Source organism: Ambystoma mexicanum, chromosome 10, assembly GCF_040938575.1.
Source record: "Ambystoma mexicanum isolate Mex_15411 chromosome 10, UKY_AmexF1_1, whole genome shotgun sequence".
NCBI lineage: Eukaryota > Metazoa > Chordata > Amphibia > Caudata > Ambystomatidae > Ambystoma > Ambystoma mexicanum.
In genome coordinates, this window is record NC_090932.1 from 1,097,607,822 (window position 1) to 1,097,623,083 (window position 15,262).

The following is a 15,262-nucleotide window of genomic DNA, read 5'->3' on the forward strand; positions in this document are numbered from 1 at the left end:
CCCAGCACTGTAGGACACCCTCCACCAGGCCCCCGCTCCTGTCTCCCAGCACCCCCACCCCCCAGAACTGTAGGGCACCCGCTACCAGGCCCCCACTCATGTCCCCCTGCACCCCCACGCCCCTGCATCCAGGGGCACCCTCCACCCGGCCCCCACTCATGTCCCTCTGCACCCCCACCCCCCAGCACTGTAGTGCACCCTCCACCAGGCCCCCACTCCTGTCCCCCTGCACCCCCACCCCCAGCAGTGCAAGGCACCCTCCACCAGGCCCCCACTCCTGTCTCCCAGCACCCCCACCCCCCAGCACTGTAGGGCACCCTCCACCAGGCCCCCACTCCTGTCCCCCTGCACCCCCACCCCCCTGCATCCAGGGGCACCCTCCACCAGGCCCCCACTCATGTCCCCCTGCACCCCACCCCCTGCATCCAGGGGCACCCTCCACCAGGCCCCCACTCCTGTCTCCCAGCACCCCCACCCCCCAGCACTGTAGGGCACCCTCCACCAGGCCCCCACTCCTGTCCCCCTGCACCCCCACCCCCCAGCAGTACAGGGCACCCTCCACCAGGCCCCCACTCATGTCCCCCTGCACCCCCACCCCCCTGCATCCAGGGGCACCCTCCACCAGGCCCCCACTCATGTCCCCCTGCACCCCCACCCCCCTGCATCCAGGGGCACCCTTCACCAGGCCCCCACTCCTGTCTCCCTGCACCCCCACCCCCCAGCACTGTAGGGCACCCTCCACCAGGCCCCCACTCCTGTCTCCCAGAACCCCCACCCCAGCCGTGCGGTTTGCCTGGGTACGTGTATTCCAGGGGTGCTCGGGTAGTCTCACACGTGATTACATCAGGGTACGTGTATTATGGGTCCGCGTGAACTTCCACACGCGATACCAGCAGGGTACGTGTATTACGGGGTTCACAGGAAGTTCCACACGTGATTGCCCTGGGTACGTGTATTTCGGGGTGCGCGGGAAGTTTCCCACGTGAATTTGCAGGGTACGTGTATTTCGGTGTGCGCGAGAAGTTCCACACGCGACTGGGCCTGTGAGAGTTGGGTACGTGTATTCCAGGGGTGGGCGGGAATATTTACTCGTGACTGGGCCTGGGAGAGCATGTTACGTGTATTCCTGGGGTGGGCGGGAAGATTTACACGGTCGCCTACAACGCGCCAAAAAATAAAAGGTCCAATCCTGAAACACGTACGCCAACATGAAGCAGGCGCACGTCCCGCGCAGCATAAAAGAGTGCACAAACAACAAACAGGCTCAGACGCCAGGATGAATATACCGTTCCTAGCAGCAGTGGCCGTGGGATACCGCAGGAGGAGGAGAAGCATAGTCAGGGCCAGAATCTTCACACCCAGAACCAGCCTATTTGGTATGCCTGATGACCAGGTGTATGGGAGGTACAGGTTTCCACCACATGTAATACTCGACCTGGTCAGTGAGTGGGAGGATGACCTCACATCACCCACCCTGTGCTCCCAAGCACTCAGCCTCCTGGAGAAGGTCCTCAATGTCCTGCACTTCTTGGCTACCGGGTCATTTCAGCGGACAAGTGCCATAGTGGGGGGGGTGTCACAGGCCACGCAGTCACAGTGCCTACACTAGGTGTTGGCCATCATCACTGCACGCCCATCAGTCCGTAGGCACATAAACCTGCCCAGAACACCTGCAGAAAGGCAGGCTGTCAGCAAGGATTTCTACAGGGTGGCACAATTCCCCAAAGTGCTAGTTGCCATTGATTGCACCCATGTGGCTCTACGTCCCCCCAGGGCATCTGAGCACATCTATAGAAACCGCAAGCACTGGCATTCCATCAACGTCCAGGTAGTATGTGATGCCAAGGCAATCATCACCTCAGTATATGCCAACTATCCAGGGTCCACCCACGACAGCTTCATTTACAGGATGTCAACCCTAAACCGGGACATGGAAGCTGGGCGGCATGGTGATGCATGTCTGCTTGGTGAGTATAAATGCCACAGCACATGCATGCATGACAGATACAGAGTAATGCCAATACCCCAATAATGATCCCCATCACCACCTCCCCAGGGGACAGTGCCTACCCTCTGAGCACATACATGATGACGCCAATTCGGAACCCCATCACGCCTCCCGAGGTAAGATACAACACAGCCCATATTGCAACCTGGGGCATAGTGGAGCGCACATTCGGAGTGCTCAAGTCACGCTTTTGCTCCCTTGACCGTTCTGGTGGGCAGCTGTTATACGCTCCCCCAGTAGTGTGCAGGATCATAGTGGCAGCATGTGTCCTGCACAATGTTGCAACACGCCAGGGCCTGGCTGTGGACATGGTGGTGTCCCACATCCCCAACCACATGCACGCCCGCTGCGCATGGGAGGGGAAAGGGCACGGGGTGAGGCAGCCCGTACGCAGCTGGTGGCTAATTACTTCACATAGAAAGCACACCCCTGTGGAGTGCACACAGCCCTGGCACATACCATCTGACAATCAATGATGACTCAATCTGACAATTCTGATGAATTAAGGGACAGTCAACTGTCAGAACCATAGCAGCCTGAGATTGTTCATCTGGAAGTGTTACAATGTGTGCATCCCTACCTACACAAACACCACCAATGCAGTGTCATCAAAAGACACACTTCCATGCATCAAAAATGAATACCCACTTGCAAAATACAACATGAGAACAGTGCCATGTCACCCAACCCCTCCCCGGCACGGCCACACAACACACCATGGCATGTCATGCAATGTGAGAGCAAACAAATTAATCCCCACAACATGACCCAAGTGTCACCAACTACAGTGTCCCTAATGGAAACTGGCCACACATGAAATCCTCACAGTAATGCAGGACCAACAACACACATTACCAAATACTTACCAATAATACCAATCACCTGCACAACCTCCAACCTACCATAAACATGACAGTACGGACTTAAAAAATTGGTAGCCTCACTACCTGATAATGCCAGCACTTCAAACACTTCCAACTATACAGTGTTAGCGCCACGCAAAAGTGTAGATGCACTGCTTACAACATGGACTCCAGTTCCAAAGTAGACCGCCTTGTGAAGACATGAGAAATGGACCTGCAAATTAGGAGGATGAGATGGATGCAGAGGCACATATCAATACACCATGCAGTGTACAATACAACAGCAATATGCACTAGGAATGTATGCACAGTATTGACTACAGACTGCCCACACATCAAATGGGAGTCCAACGTCCTCGTGTAAGTCAATGTCACTTGGGCACACCCTTTGCAAGCCCATGGAAACGGGAAGCAGGAGGGGTGTGTGTCACACAAACCCAAGCATCTGACCCAAATTCAGGACAAGCCTGCATGTGCCCAGACACAATACAGCGTATGCCCACGGGAGCCACACAAGGCAACACACTGTCCAAAAAATCAAGAATCAAAAATCAAAAAATAAAATAAAATAAAAAAAAACAAAAATAAAAAATGGCCATGAATGGGCCTGTGGGATGGGGGAGGCCACCCAGGAGGTCCGAGGACAGGGTGCACACCAAAACCCACCTGTGTGAATCTTGCGGAAAAAAAACATCTCCATGGGCTCATGGCCTGCACGGCTACCCTATTGTGGGAGAATCGCTGCTGTCGCTCACCTCAACCTCTGCAGCTGTATCAGGAGGTGGTGGCACTATGGGAGGCAGCCCACACAAAGCCCTAGTCTGGTCCTCCATGGCAGCAAGCATGCGGGTGTGGAAGGTCTGGTTCTGGAGGATAATTGTGCGGAGGTCCCCATGCAACAACTCACGGGATGCCCGGACCTCCTCCCTAGTTGCCTGCATCTCAGCTGAGAGCGTACGTGTGAGCCGCTCCAGCTGCTGTTCTGTTCTCGTATTAGCTGAAGCCTCAAGCTCAACCAGAGTTGCCCTGAGCTGACGGAGTTCCACCCTCAGGGCTTCCCTGTGGCCCTGGGACTCAATAGAAATGGCTTCCCGCAGAGTCTCCAGTGCCGCCCACCTGTCCCTGTTGGACGCCAACATGTCCTCCCTGTGTGACTGGCTAATGGAGTCTGTTGCCTGCTGTAGTTGTTCAATTAGCCTTTCTTGGGGGTCAATGGAAGTGGCCACCCTATCCATGGCCTGAGCCATCATCTCTGTTGATGCTGCCTGTTGGTTTGCCATACCGTATATGGATTGCTCCCATGCGGTACTGCCAGGTGGCGTACGGCCACCGCGTCGGCGGGCACCACACCTGTCTGGGGCAAGGCGAACTGCGCCTTGCTGTGCCGGCACTGCCTGAGGTTGCAGGACTGCATTCCCCCTCTGATCTGCTGGCCCGGGAACAGGATCAGATGTAGCGGAGTGTGACCCTGCATCCGTAACCACCAAAGGCGGAACTACCACCACTGACATCCCCATTGAGGGTTCTACTCCTGGTGCAGGTGGGTTGGACAGTACAGAATCCCTCCCAGAAACACTTCCCTTCGACGGCACATAGGTCTCATCATCCGAATCGAAACCTGAATAGAGCTCGGGGGAGGTGCACCCACAGACACCCCTTGAGATGACGGTCTGCAGCAAGTGTGGGTTCTAACCCACCACCACACCACGTCCCTCACTGGTGCCCGGTCGGGCCTGAGACCCCTCCTGGGTCTGCACCATCTCCACAACCCCAGCAGTATCAAGTGCGTCATCCCCTGCAAAGACATGAAAGACAAGAAATGGGAACAGGCATTAGCACCATGGAACACAATTAGGGCTGAGAAGCAACAGAAACAGTACTTCATTGACACATGTCCCACATGACTATAACCCTCCCATGCATGCACTGTCACTGCGTATGAAGGGGCAGCAAATGGCACACATTGATGACACCAAGATGGAAGACCAACAAATTTGCTGCATGCTGCCTAGCAGTGCCATCACACATTGGCCTGTGATTGGCATGTCCAATACACATACATGACACATGCCATCACACAGATGGCATGTACCCTAGCCATGTCACACATGTGACGATAGGACTGAGAAATGCCTAGTGAAAGTGGTGGAATGCAGGCAATCAGCCTGAATGAACACAGAATAACATGCAACTATGTTGTGGCAAGATGACACTTCAAGGGCAACTGGCGTGAGGTTGGGCTGAATGTCTACTGTTGCCAGAAGGGATACTGCAACACCCAAATCCTGGTGCGCAGAATGTATTGGATGAAGCACATGGGTGACCCAAACCACTCAGGCACACACCCCCTCACCTGGCACTCAATCAGAAGCACTCACACACACACCATGCACATGGATGACACACACATGCATGCGCACTCACCGGACAATGCCTCGTAATTTGGCAGGTCTCCCACGCCTTGGATCTGTTCCTCTGTGACGTAGGTCCCAGCAACATACTCATGTGGAGTGAGTTCTATGTCCTCTGCCAGAGACCCACTTCCAGTCACTAGAGTTGCGGCATGACTTGAGGCCAGCTTTTTCTTTGCCCTGCGCTTAAGGTCATTCCAGCGCTTGTAGCAATCATTAGCTGTGCGCCTCACGAATCCAAGGGCACTTATGAGTTCTGCAATGGTCTGCCAGTGTGCCTGACGTTTTGCAGGTGTGGTCTGGCATCCTGCAGTAATCACCATTTCGCTGTCATGTGCGGACACAAACTCCACAAGTGCATCAAGTTCAGCCTGATTGAAACTGGGCTTCCTTGGTGGGCCAGACTGTGTAGCCGTGTCTGGGGCATCAGCCTGTACTGGACGAGCACTCTTCCTCTTCCGCTTGGAAGGTGGTGGTGATACTGATTGTCCTACGCCGCTCTGGACACTAGGGGCAGGAGCCCAGGTGGACTGTGGACTAGGAGTGTGGGAATGAACACTCACCATGGGAATTGGTGCAGGCATTAGCTGAAGTGTGATGTAGTCAGGGGGAACGTCAGCAGGATGGACTAGGACCGACACTGTCCTGGCTGGGAGACTCAGATCTGGGGTGGATGGAGCCGCAGCTGCCCCTGCAGCCCCCCCACCCTGCCTACTCGGGGCAGCAGATGACATAGCTGCCCCTGATCCACGTGGGCTGGTGACACCAACATGCACCGCCACACGTGGCCTAGACCTGCTGACCTGGAAGTCATCCATGGAGTCACCCTGTGCCAGGTCTGGTGCCACAATGGGCTGGTCCAACAAGGGCTGAGCAGGGATGGTGTCAGCCAAGTTACCCTCAACCAGGGGGGGAGCATGGGTATCCCTGACTGGTCACCCACACATAGGGGGCTAGGGGCACCCTGCAAGGCCTGGCCACGTCCCCTACCGTATCCACCACGGCCACCTCTTGTGGCTCAACCACCTTTGCCACCCTTACCGCGTGCTCGCCTCCCAACCATGGCATGATGTTGATGTGCGTATGGGAGTTGCAGTAAACTTTTGTCCTGGGCAATTGGGGGTCAAAGGGGTAGGCTACTAAATGGAATTCGTACCCTAGTGCTCTAGCAAGGCTGTATATGACCCCTGGGGGAAGATGACGGGTCACGCAACGCACAGGCACCCCAAAAAAGGGAGATAATGTGCACGCAACCCCTTCCACGTGCATGGAAAAAAAAACCTGCACTATGCTATGACACCCAGAAACACAAAAATGAACGTATGCGTGTCACACGCAGCCTAGACTGACCTCTGAAGGGGTAGGCAACACACGGGGCAAGCACAGATGTCAAATACGTGCGCGACTCACCGTCTGCCAGGAAATATCGCGTGAAAAATACGCACATGTGAGCGTTGGCAACACCCCCACCAAAAGAAGAATTGTATGCTGTCTGAGGACACAGGACAACAGGAGAAGTGAACGCTGTTTGAGGAAACAGGCCCAGGAAAAGGACAAGAAGAGAAAAAGCTGTCAGAGGTAACAGGGAGTACGAACTTGGAACGCCGTGAAGTAAATTGCATGTGAACCAACAAGAAGTACAGATTTCACCCACTCGCTCTCCACGAAAAGCACGTACAAGGAAATGGCGTTGTACACGTACCTTTTAAAGATGCCCACATGTCCAGCGTCACTTCCGCGTGTACGGGCTAAGGCCCCATCCTCCAATTACACGAGCTGACACTCTGATGTGCAGTCATTGGACGTGTAACATGCACCCGTGTACAGGGAAACGCCATTGCACGCACCTCACAGACGCGCATACGCGCTGGTGGCCTTTGGGCCAATGAATTCGCATACGTGTGCTGACGCGCTTACGCGCTAAGGCCCTTTCCTCGAATTACACGCAGACATGCTGGATTTTCACGTGCCAAATCACTCCGTATCAAGCTGGCCACGCATAAGCACACGGAAGACCACGCTCCTGCCCAGAAGGCCGAATTACTGCCCCCCGTCCCCCGAGCACGCTCCCACCTGCCATCTGCTGCTGCCTGATTGCCTGCTGCCCACGTGCCCTGCCATTTGCTGCCTGCACATCAGCCAGGGGTGCTGTTGCTGTGACCACCCCTGCTGGAACTGAAGACTCCCGACTGGGATTCCATCGCTCCACAGACCAGCCCCAGGACCCAGTTGCCCACCCACTCCTGCCTCTGGGGTTGTCATGTCGGGCACTGCAACATCTGGCACCACTGACAACCCCCGGCCAGAGAGGCAGAGGGGCACCAGCTTCACTGCCACCGAAGTTGGTGTCCTGGTGGAGCAAGTCCTGGGGCAGTATGATGCCCTCTTCGGAAGTTTGCACGCCGACAAGGAAGGACGGACTCGGATCTGGACGGACATCGTGACTGCCATCAACGCGGAGGGGGTGGCAGTCCGACTATTCCATCATGTCAAGAAGCGCTGGGAGGAATTCAGGTCCAGGAACCTCAACAAGGCCCGGCGCCTCTTGAAGGCAGTGGATGCTAAGGGGCGCCGGGGCCACTTGTCGGACGATCAGATGAGGGTCCTGGAACGCATATCCACAGCGCTCCACGTCCAGGTCCTTGAGAGGCAGACCCGTCTGGAGTCGAGCGGTAAGTGTACATGCATCATGATTGTGTGCTGTGCGTGTGGTGATGTGCCAGTAGTGTGCAGGTTGCACATGTGTTTTTATGGGGCCAAGTATTGGTGGGGTGTACAGGGCCGTGAGGCTAACACATGCAAAGGCAGTCATGTGTGAGACATGGATGGTGCTTGTGTGTGTAGGCTTGCATGCCAAATGCAGTTGAGTGGGCACACATGTTTGGATGAATGTGTATGTAGTAGGCATGTTCGTGATGTCACACATGGATGTTGTTTTCAGCTGCATGTATCAGCACTGTGTACATGTGCATGTGTGTGTATTTGACAAGGGTGCAACAGTGATGCAACATGGATGCATGTGACAGTGGGATGTGGAAGCCTGATTGGCAGATGTGACATGGATGCCAATCTGAACACTGCCACAGTTGGCAGAGGTGTACACATGCATGCAAGTGTGGTGGTGTGTGTGCATGTGTAGTGACTCCCTGTGTTGCATGTGATGTCTGGCTCACCTTTGCCTGCTCATGCTGTTGTATGTGTATGGATGGTTCTGGCTGTAGCGATATGGCTGTGGTATGGCTCATGTGTGCGAGTTGAAATGACATGTGTGTTGGCGATTGTGATGCCATGTCTGAGGTTTGCCAATGCCATTCATGTACAACTGTCATGTGTGTATGTGTCCATTGTACAGTGCCCTGATGCCTGTGTTTTATTTCTCCCTGTCTGCAGCGTCAACTGATGAAGAGGGTGGAGAAGGTGCTGTGGAGCACAGCGGCGGGGATCGCACTGCCAGCCAGAGACACAAGGCCCGGCTCCCCTCCCAGGTTGTGATCTCGTCGGGGAGTGAGGAGTCCGGTGCTGCGTCCCAGGCCGCAGCTGCCTGGGGGAGGTTCAAGAGGCGGAGGTCGGAGTTGGACTCCTCGGCAGCAGAAGGGGCAGCTGGGACCCCACAGGGCCCAACGTGGGAAGATGGCATGGAGTCATCCAGGTTGGTGGGGGGTTTGGTGGAGGAGGAGGCCGTGCAAGCGACAGAGTCAGGGTCTGGAGGTGGGGATTCCACTGGTGCTAGTGGTGCAGTGCAGGACCAGGGACAGGAGGCAGCACAGGCCGCCGCGGAGGTGCCTGTGTGCAATCCTGTCCTTGATCCTGTCACTGCATCATCTTGCACCAGCAGGGATGCCTACGTCCAGACCCATTTTCAGGCAGGGGATGAGCTCACAACAACTGGCCTTCCTCTGCCTGCGGACGTGGCTATCCAGGTACGGGTTGAGCTTGTCCTGACTGGTGTGGCGTTGCGTCAATGGGCCATGCAAGGTGACCTGCAGTCTTTTCATGAGGAGACTGCATGTCATCTCAAATGGCTCGTTGACCGCGTCGACCTACTGGGACAGGTCACCCAGGCCGGATTCCTCCGTTTGCTGCAGCTTGCTCCGATCCCCTCCTCAACTGAACACCCTATGCGCCAGTCGTCCTCAGTGCCATCTTCCCACCCATTTGTCACCTGGGTGCCCTGTGGAGCTGCCTCTGACGGTGCGGCCAGGCTGGTGGAGGAGGCATCCCTGCCACAGTCGGGAGTCGGACGTCCAGCAGGGGTGGCTACATCAACGACTGCACCCCAGCCGGTGGAGGATGTGCATGCAGCAGGAGCCAGGGCATGGGCAGAGGCACAGCAGCAGCAGCAACGAGGTGGGAGCCATGATGGCTCGGGGCCTTTGTCATGATGCCTACCTCCAAGGAGCCAGGTCCGACCCAGCAACCCCAGAGGCAGGCATCATTTCCCCCAAGGAAGTGCCAGCGGGCCCAAGCTGGGGCCCTTTGGACACAGTCCTGGCGCCTTAGGCGCCAGGCTCATAAAGCTAGACATGTGTTCAAGTGTTTTAAGGTGCAATTACCTGATGCAGACCATGCTGCTACATCCAGGCCCTCTTGAGGCCTGAATGGAACTACTTTACCTGTGGAACTACTTTCCCCTGGGTGTGGTCGGGGAAGGGTACATACCTGATCGGTGGGAGGATACATACCTGGAACTTCTTCCAAAGCTATTTAAACCACGCCCGATCAGCAACTCACCTTCACGTTGTTCTGCTCCTCGCAGCTGGACGCTCACCGTGTCAGCTCCTGCTTCTGGACTTCAGCCACGCCTGTCAGCATCCTGGGTCACCTGCTAAGAGAGAATTGGAGAGAAAGAAGACCTTACCTGCTAAAGCTGCATCACGAAGACTTCACACCGACGATCCTGAAAGGGAAGACATCATTTTAAAAGCATTTCGCTTCGATCGCTGCAGCGCTGCATTTCACTCACCTTTCCTGGGCACCTCCATCTTCAGCAGCGATCATCCGGATCCGCAGCCACATCCCAGAGCCTAGAGAGAAAAAGACAAGAACACAAGGTGAGAGAAGGAAGGGAATAGGAAAAGCTCAGTTTCCTTCTAAGACTTACCTGTTGGGTCATTCCCATTTCATTTCGGGTCCTGCCGCTTCCTGGCATTCCGGACCCCGGCCCTATGGGGAAAAAGACAAAGACATTGAATGAGCGAATGCAAAGACATTACCCGAACGCTCATCCAGAACTTACCTGTCATTTACTGGAACTGCACGTTTCACTTCGGGTCGGCGCCATATCTCCGGCATTCCGAACCCTGGCCCCTAAGGGGAAAAAGACATAAGCGTTAGCGCCTCCTGCAATAAGACAATGAACATTATTATTAAGCTTGAACTTTTGAACTTGCTACAGAACTCTTACAGCGCCTTACCCGAATAGTCAAGCTTATTTGAACTCCCATCAAACCACAATCCAGTGAAGTAACTGGGTTTCAACGCGCCCCTGCATCAGAAGCAGGATGGAGAACTCATCCTTCCAGACCCTAAGGTGAGACTTCACGGGGAATCTTGGAAGGGTATCGTGGAGGGTTGGAAGGGAGTGGGAGGCTTGAGCATTATTCCGTCAGTAGGTAATACTCCCTTTTCACGCACAGGGGAATATTCCTGCGAGCCAGTGAGTCCATCTTCAGAGTCCTGCGCTTCACCATAGAAGAAGCATCAGCACTCGAAGCCAGACCTGCGCCTCCGTGGGAATCAGGTGAGCGTGACAGAACGCAAAGCCTACCCACAATTTCCCACCCGGGCGCTATGGAGACTTCCGAGACAGATCAGCTGGCCCAGCTTTTGGGGGAATTACGGGCAGAAGTACACTCAGCCCGCCAGGAGACTAACGCTCTCAAAAGAGAACTGATCCTATCCAAGGAAAGAACAGATGACCTGGCCAAAAGGTTATTGCAGGCCCAGGCAGGGCACACTCCTTTACCTAATTCCGGAGATACTTCCACATCAATGGGTTTGAATAACCCGGTACAAATCAATCTACCTGGACACATGCCTTTGGCCCCGCCTGAACGTTTTGCGGGGGATCCCAAGAAATATGCCGTCTTTATGAACCAATGTCGTTTACACTTTCTATGCAGACCCGGGGTCTTCCCTAACGACCAGACCAAGGTAGCCTTTATACTATCTTACCTCAGTGGCAGTGCCGCCGATTGGTCTATTCCATTGGTAAATCAGGATGATCCCATTCTCCAGAATTTTCAGGGTTTCCAGGCCAGCATGGAAAGACTGTTTGCTCGACACTCTCAAGGACAGGCCCTTGATAACGAACTGCTATCCTTAAGACAAGGTAATCAGGATCTTCTGTCCTACGTTGCCACCTTTAATAGACTGGTTGTGGAAACTGGATGGCCAGAAACCAAAAGGATCACATTGTTTCATCGAGGCCTGCGCGGAGAGCTTAAGGATGTTCTAGCTCAGATAGTAGATCCACCCCAGGTCTGCGCAGACTACATAGACTTGGTGGTTCAACTTGATCACAGACTTCAAAATACAAAAGCAGATCGGTTCAAGTACGAAACCCGAGTACCAATCAAAACCCACGCTAACTCCAAGAGTACCGACGTATCCGAACCTATGCAAATCGGCGGTGTTAAATGACCATTAACACAGAAGGCACGAGAGAGAAGGCGGCAAATGCAACTTTGCCTGTATTGCGGGACTTCCGGTCACTTTCTTCGAAATTGTCCGGTTAAACCACCTAAGAAGGTGGTTGGAGCCACAGATAATGATTTATTGACACCTGATTCGGGAAACGACCTAGCCCGACAAGCGTAGGGGTCCGCTTGCCGAGCTTGAAAACAAACTCTTTGACCTCGCATTTTGTCATGCCAATGGTGCTCGTGGACCCAAAACAGCCTCAGCTGTTGCATGCTATAAAAGCATACATCGACAGTGGAGCTATTGGAAATTACATAGACCGTGAATTGGCTTCCAGGATTAAGCTCCCTCTCCGCCCGAAAGAAACCCAAGATGTCATTACTACAGTAGATGGAACCGAAATAGCCTCAGGGCCTGTAACGCATTCCACTGTTGAAATGACACTGGTGGGTCAGGATGGACATCGGGAAGCAATCGTGTTTGATGTGATCAAGGCCCCACAATTTCAAGTAATTCTTGGAATTCCTTGGTTAGAAACACATAATCCCAGAACTGACTGGCGAGCAAAGAAGATAAGTTTTCCTGATTGTGAACCAACTTGTTACCCAAGAAATCCAGTTATGGGTCTAGCCTCAGCAACTTCCACCCCTGTACAGCTACCGTCAGAATACCAAGAATTCCAAGACGTTTTTCAGAAGGAACAGGCTAACACGTTACCTCCCCATTGGTCTTATGATTGCCAAATCGATCTGGTACCCAATGCTCAACTACCTTGTAGTAGGATTTATGCTCTTACAGAACCTGAGAACCTACATTTGCGTCAGTATTAAGATCAGTACCTAGCCAATGGTTTTATTCGCCCGTCCAAGTCTCCTGTCTCCTCAGCTCTGTTCTTCGTGCCGAAAAAAGAGGGTGACCTTAGAACATGTATAGACTATCGCACCCTAAATCAAATAACGATTAAGAATCGTTATCCTCTGCCCCTGATCCCTGAGCTTATCGACCAGGTGAAAGACGCTTGTGTGTACACAAGTTAGATCTCTGAGGAGCTTATCACCTGGTGCATATAAAAGAAGGCGACGAATGGAAGACTGCATTCCGCACCAAATTTGGGCTCTTCGAATATCAGGTGATGCCTTTCGGTTTGTGTAATGCACCTGCCGCCTTTCAGTACTTTATGAATGATGTTCTTCGGGAACTTATCAACGTCTGTGTCATTGTTTATATTGACGACATCCTGGTGTACTCCTCTTCAGAATCCGATCACAGAAAACATGTTAGGGCAGTTCTTGAGAAATTGCGCCAGCACAGACTATTTGCAAAGCTCGAAAAATGCATTTTTCATACCACAGAAGTGGAGTTTCTCGGATTCATCCTGACACCTCAATGAGTCCGAATGGACTCGCGAAAGGTGGACGCCATCCTCAAATGGCCATCTCCTAGCTCGGTGAAGGGAGTTCAGAGCATGCTCGGCTTCACCAATTTCTATCGAAGATTCATCCCGGAATTTTCCCGAACAGTCCAACCCATCACAGCTCTCCTAACGAAAAATAAACGCTTTGAATGGACTCTTGAGTACGAACAAGCCTTTCAGGACCTGAAAACCAAATTCACCTCTGCACCTATGTTGAAGCACCCGCACCCAGATCTCCTTTACATTGTGGAAACCGACACATCCAGTTCGGCCATGGGAGCTGTCCTGTCGCAAAGAGACCCAGAAACTAACCAACTACACCCTGTGGCCTTTTGGTCCATGAAATTTTCTCCTCCTGAAATCAACTACGCAATTACCGACAAAGAGTTACTGGCTATTAAATCTGCTTTCAAGGCTTGGCGTCACTACCTTCTCGGGGCAAGACACACCATCACCGTAATTACGGACCACAGAAATTTACAGTATTTAAAGACGGCCAAGGCTCAATCTTCACGACAACTCCGATGGGCTCTATTCTTTGCGGAATTTGATTTTGTAATTACCTTTCGCCCTGGCTGCAAGAATAGTAAAGCGGACGCCTTATCCCGGATTGGCATGGAAGAACCCAATTCGAGTTTAGAACCTGTGCCAATCATACCTGAACAAAGAATCTTAGGCCTAACTTCATTGCAAACAATTGAGGACATCCAAACGCAAGTAAAACAACTTCTAGACTCTTCAGCCTTACTGGAATGGAGTCAAAAGGGTCCTCATTACACCGTTAAGGATGACTTACCCTACTTCCAGGAGCGGTTGTTTCTGCCTAGTAAAGAATTGCAAGAACTTGTTATTGCCCATCATCATGAATCATTAATGGAAGGACACCCTGGTATCGCTAAAACGGAGGAAAAAATCAAACGCCACTTCTGGTGGCCTTCTTGGAGAAAAGACATAAAGTCTTTTGTATTGTCTTGCGGAATTTGCGCGCAAAACAAGGGTAAAAAAAAAGGCCAGCCGGCCTACTTCAACCCTTGGATATTCCACCGGCACCATGGCACACCTTGTCAATGGACTTTATAACTGACCTGCCTCCTTGTGCTGGTTACAACACTATCCTTGTAATTGTGGATCTATTCTCCAAAATGGCCCACTTCATCCCTTTAAAAGGTTTGCCTTCAGCTTCCACCTTGGCCAAGGAATTTCTGGAGAATATAGTTCGCATACATGGTTTCCCTTCCATATTAGTCTCGGATCGTGGAAGTCAATTTATCTCCCATTTTTGGAAGAAGTGTTGCCAACTAGCACAAATAGATGTGCGGCTATCCACCAGCCACCACCCCCAGACCGACGGACAAACCAAGAGAACCAATCAGACTCTCAAGCAATATCTTCGGTGCATGTTACATTAATCGGAGTTAAATTGGAAAGACATCCTTTGGATCGCAGAATATGCATACAACAATTCAGTGCATTCTGGAACCGGACAAACTCCTTTTTATACTTTGTATGGTCACCATCCTCGGACCTCTGATCTAGATCCACCTCTGACCCTGGAAATGCCCGCAGTAAATCATCTGCATTCCACAATAACCCAAGCCTTCAATGAAGCTGCAACTCATTTACAGCAAGCCAAGAAAAAGTATAAAGAAAACGCTGATTTGCACTGAAGTAAAACTCCTCCTTACCAAGTAGGAGATCAGGTATGGCTAGCAATGAAACATTTACCCCTCAAGGGCCCGCGAACCTTCAATCCCAGATTCATAGGACCTTATCCCATCAAGGCTATAATCAATCCCGTGGCCTTTAAACTGGATTTACCGTCTAACATGCGTATTCATCCAGTTTTTCATGCATCACTTTTGAAGCCAGTACAACTAGGGACCCGACTGTCCAAGCCTCCAGACCCAGTTCAAGTTGAAGGGGA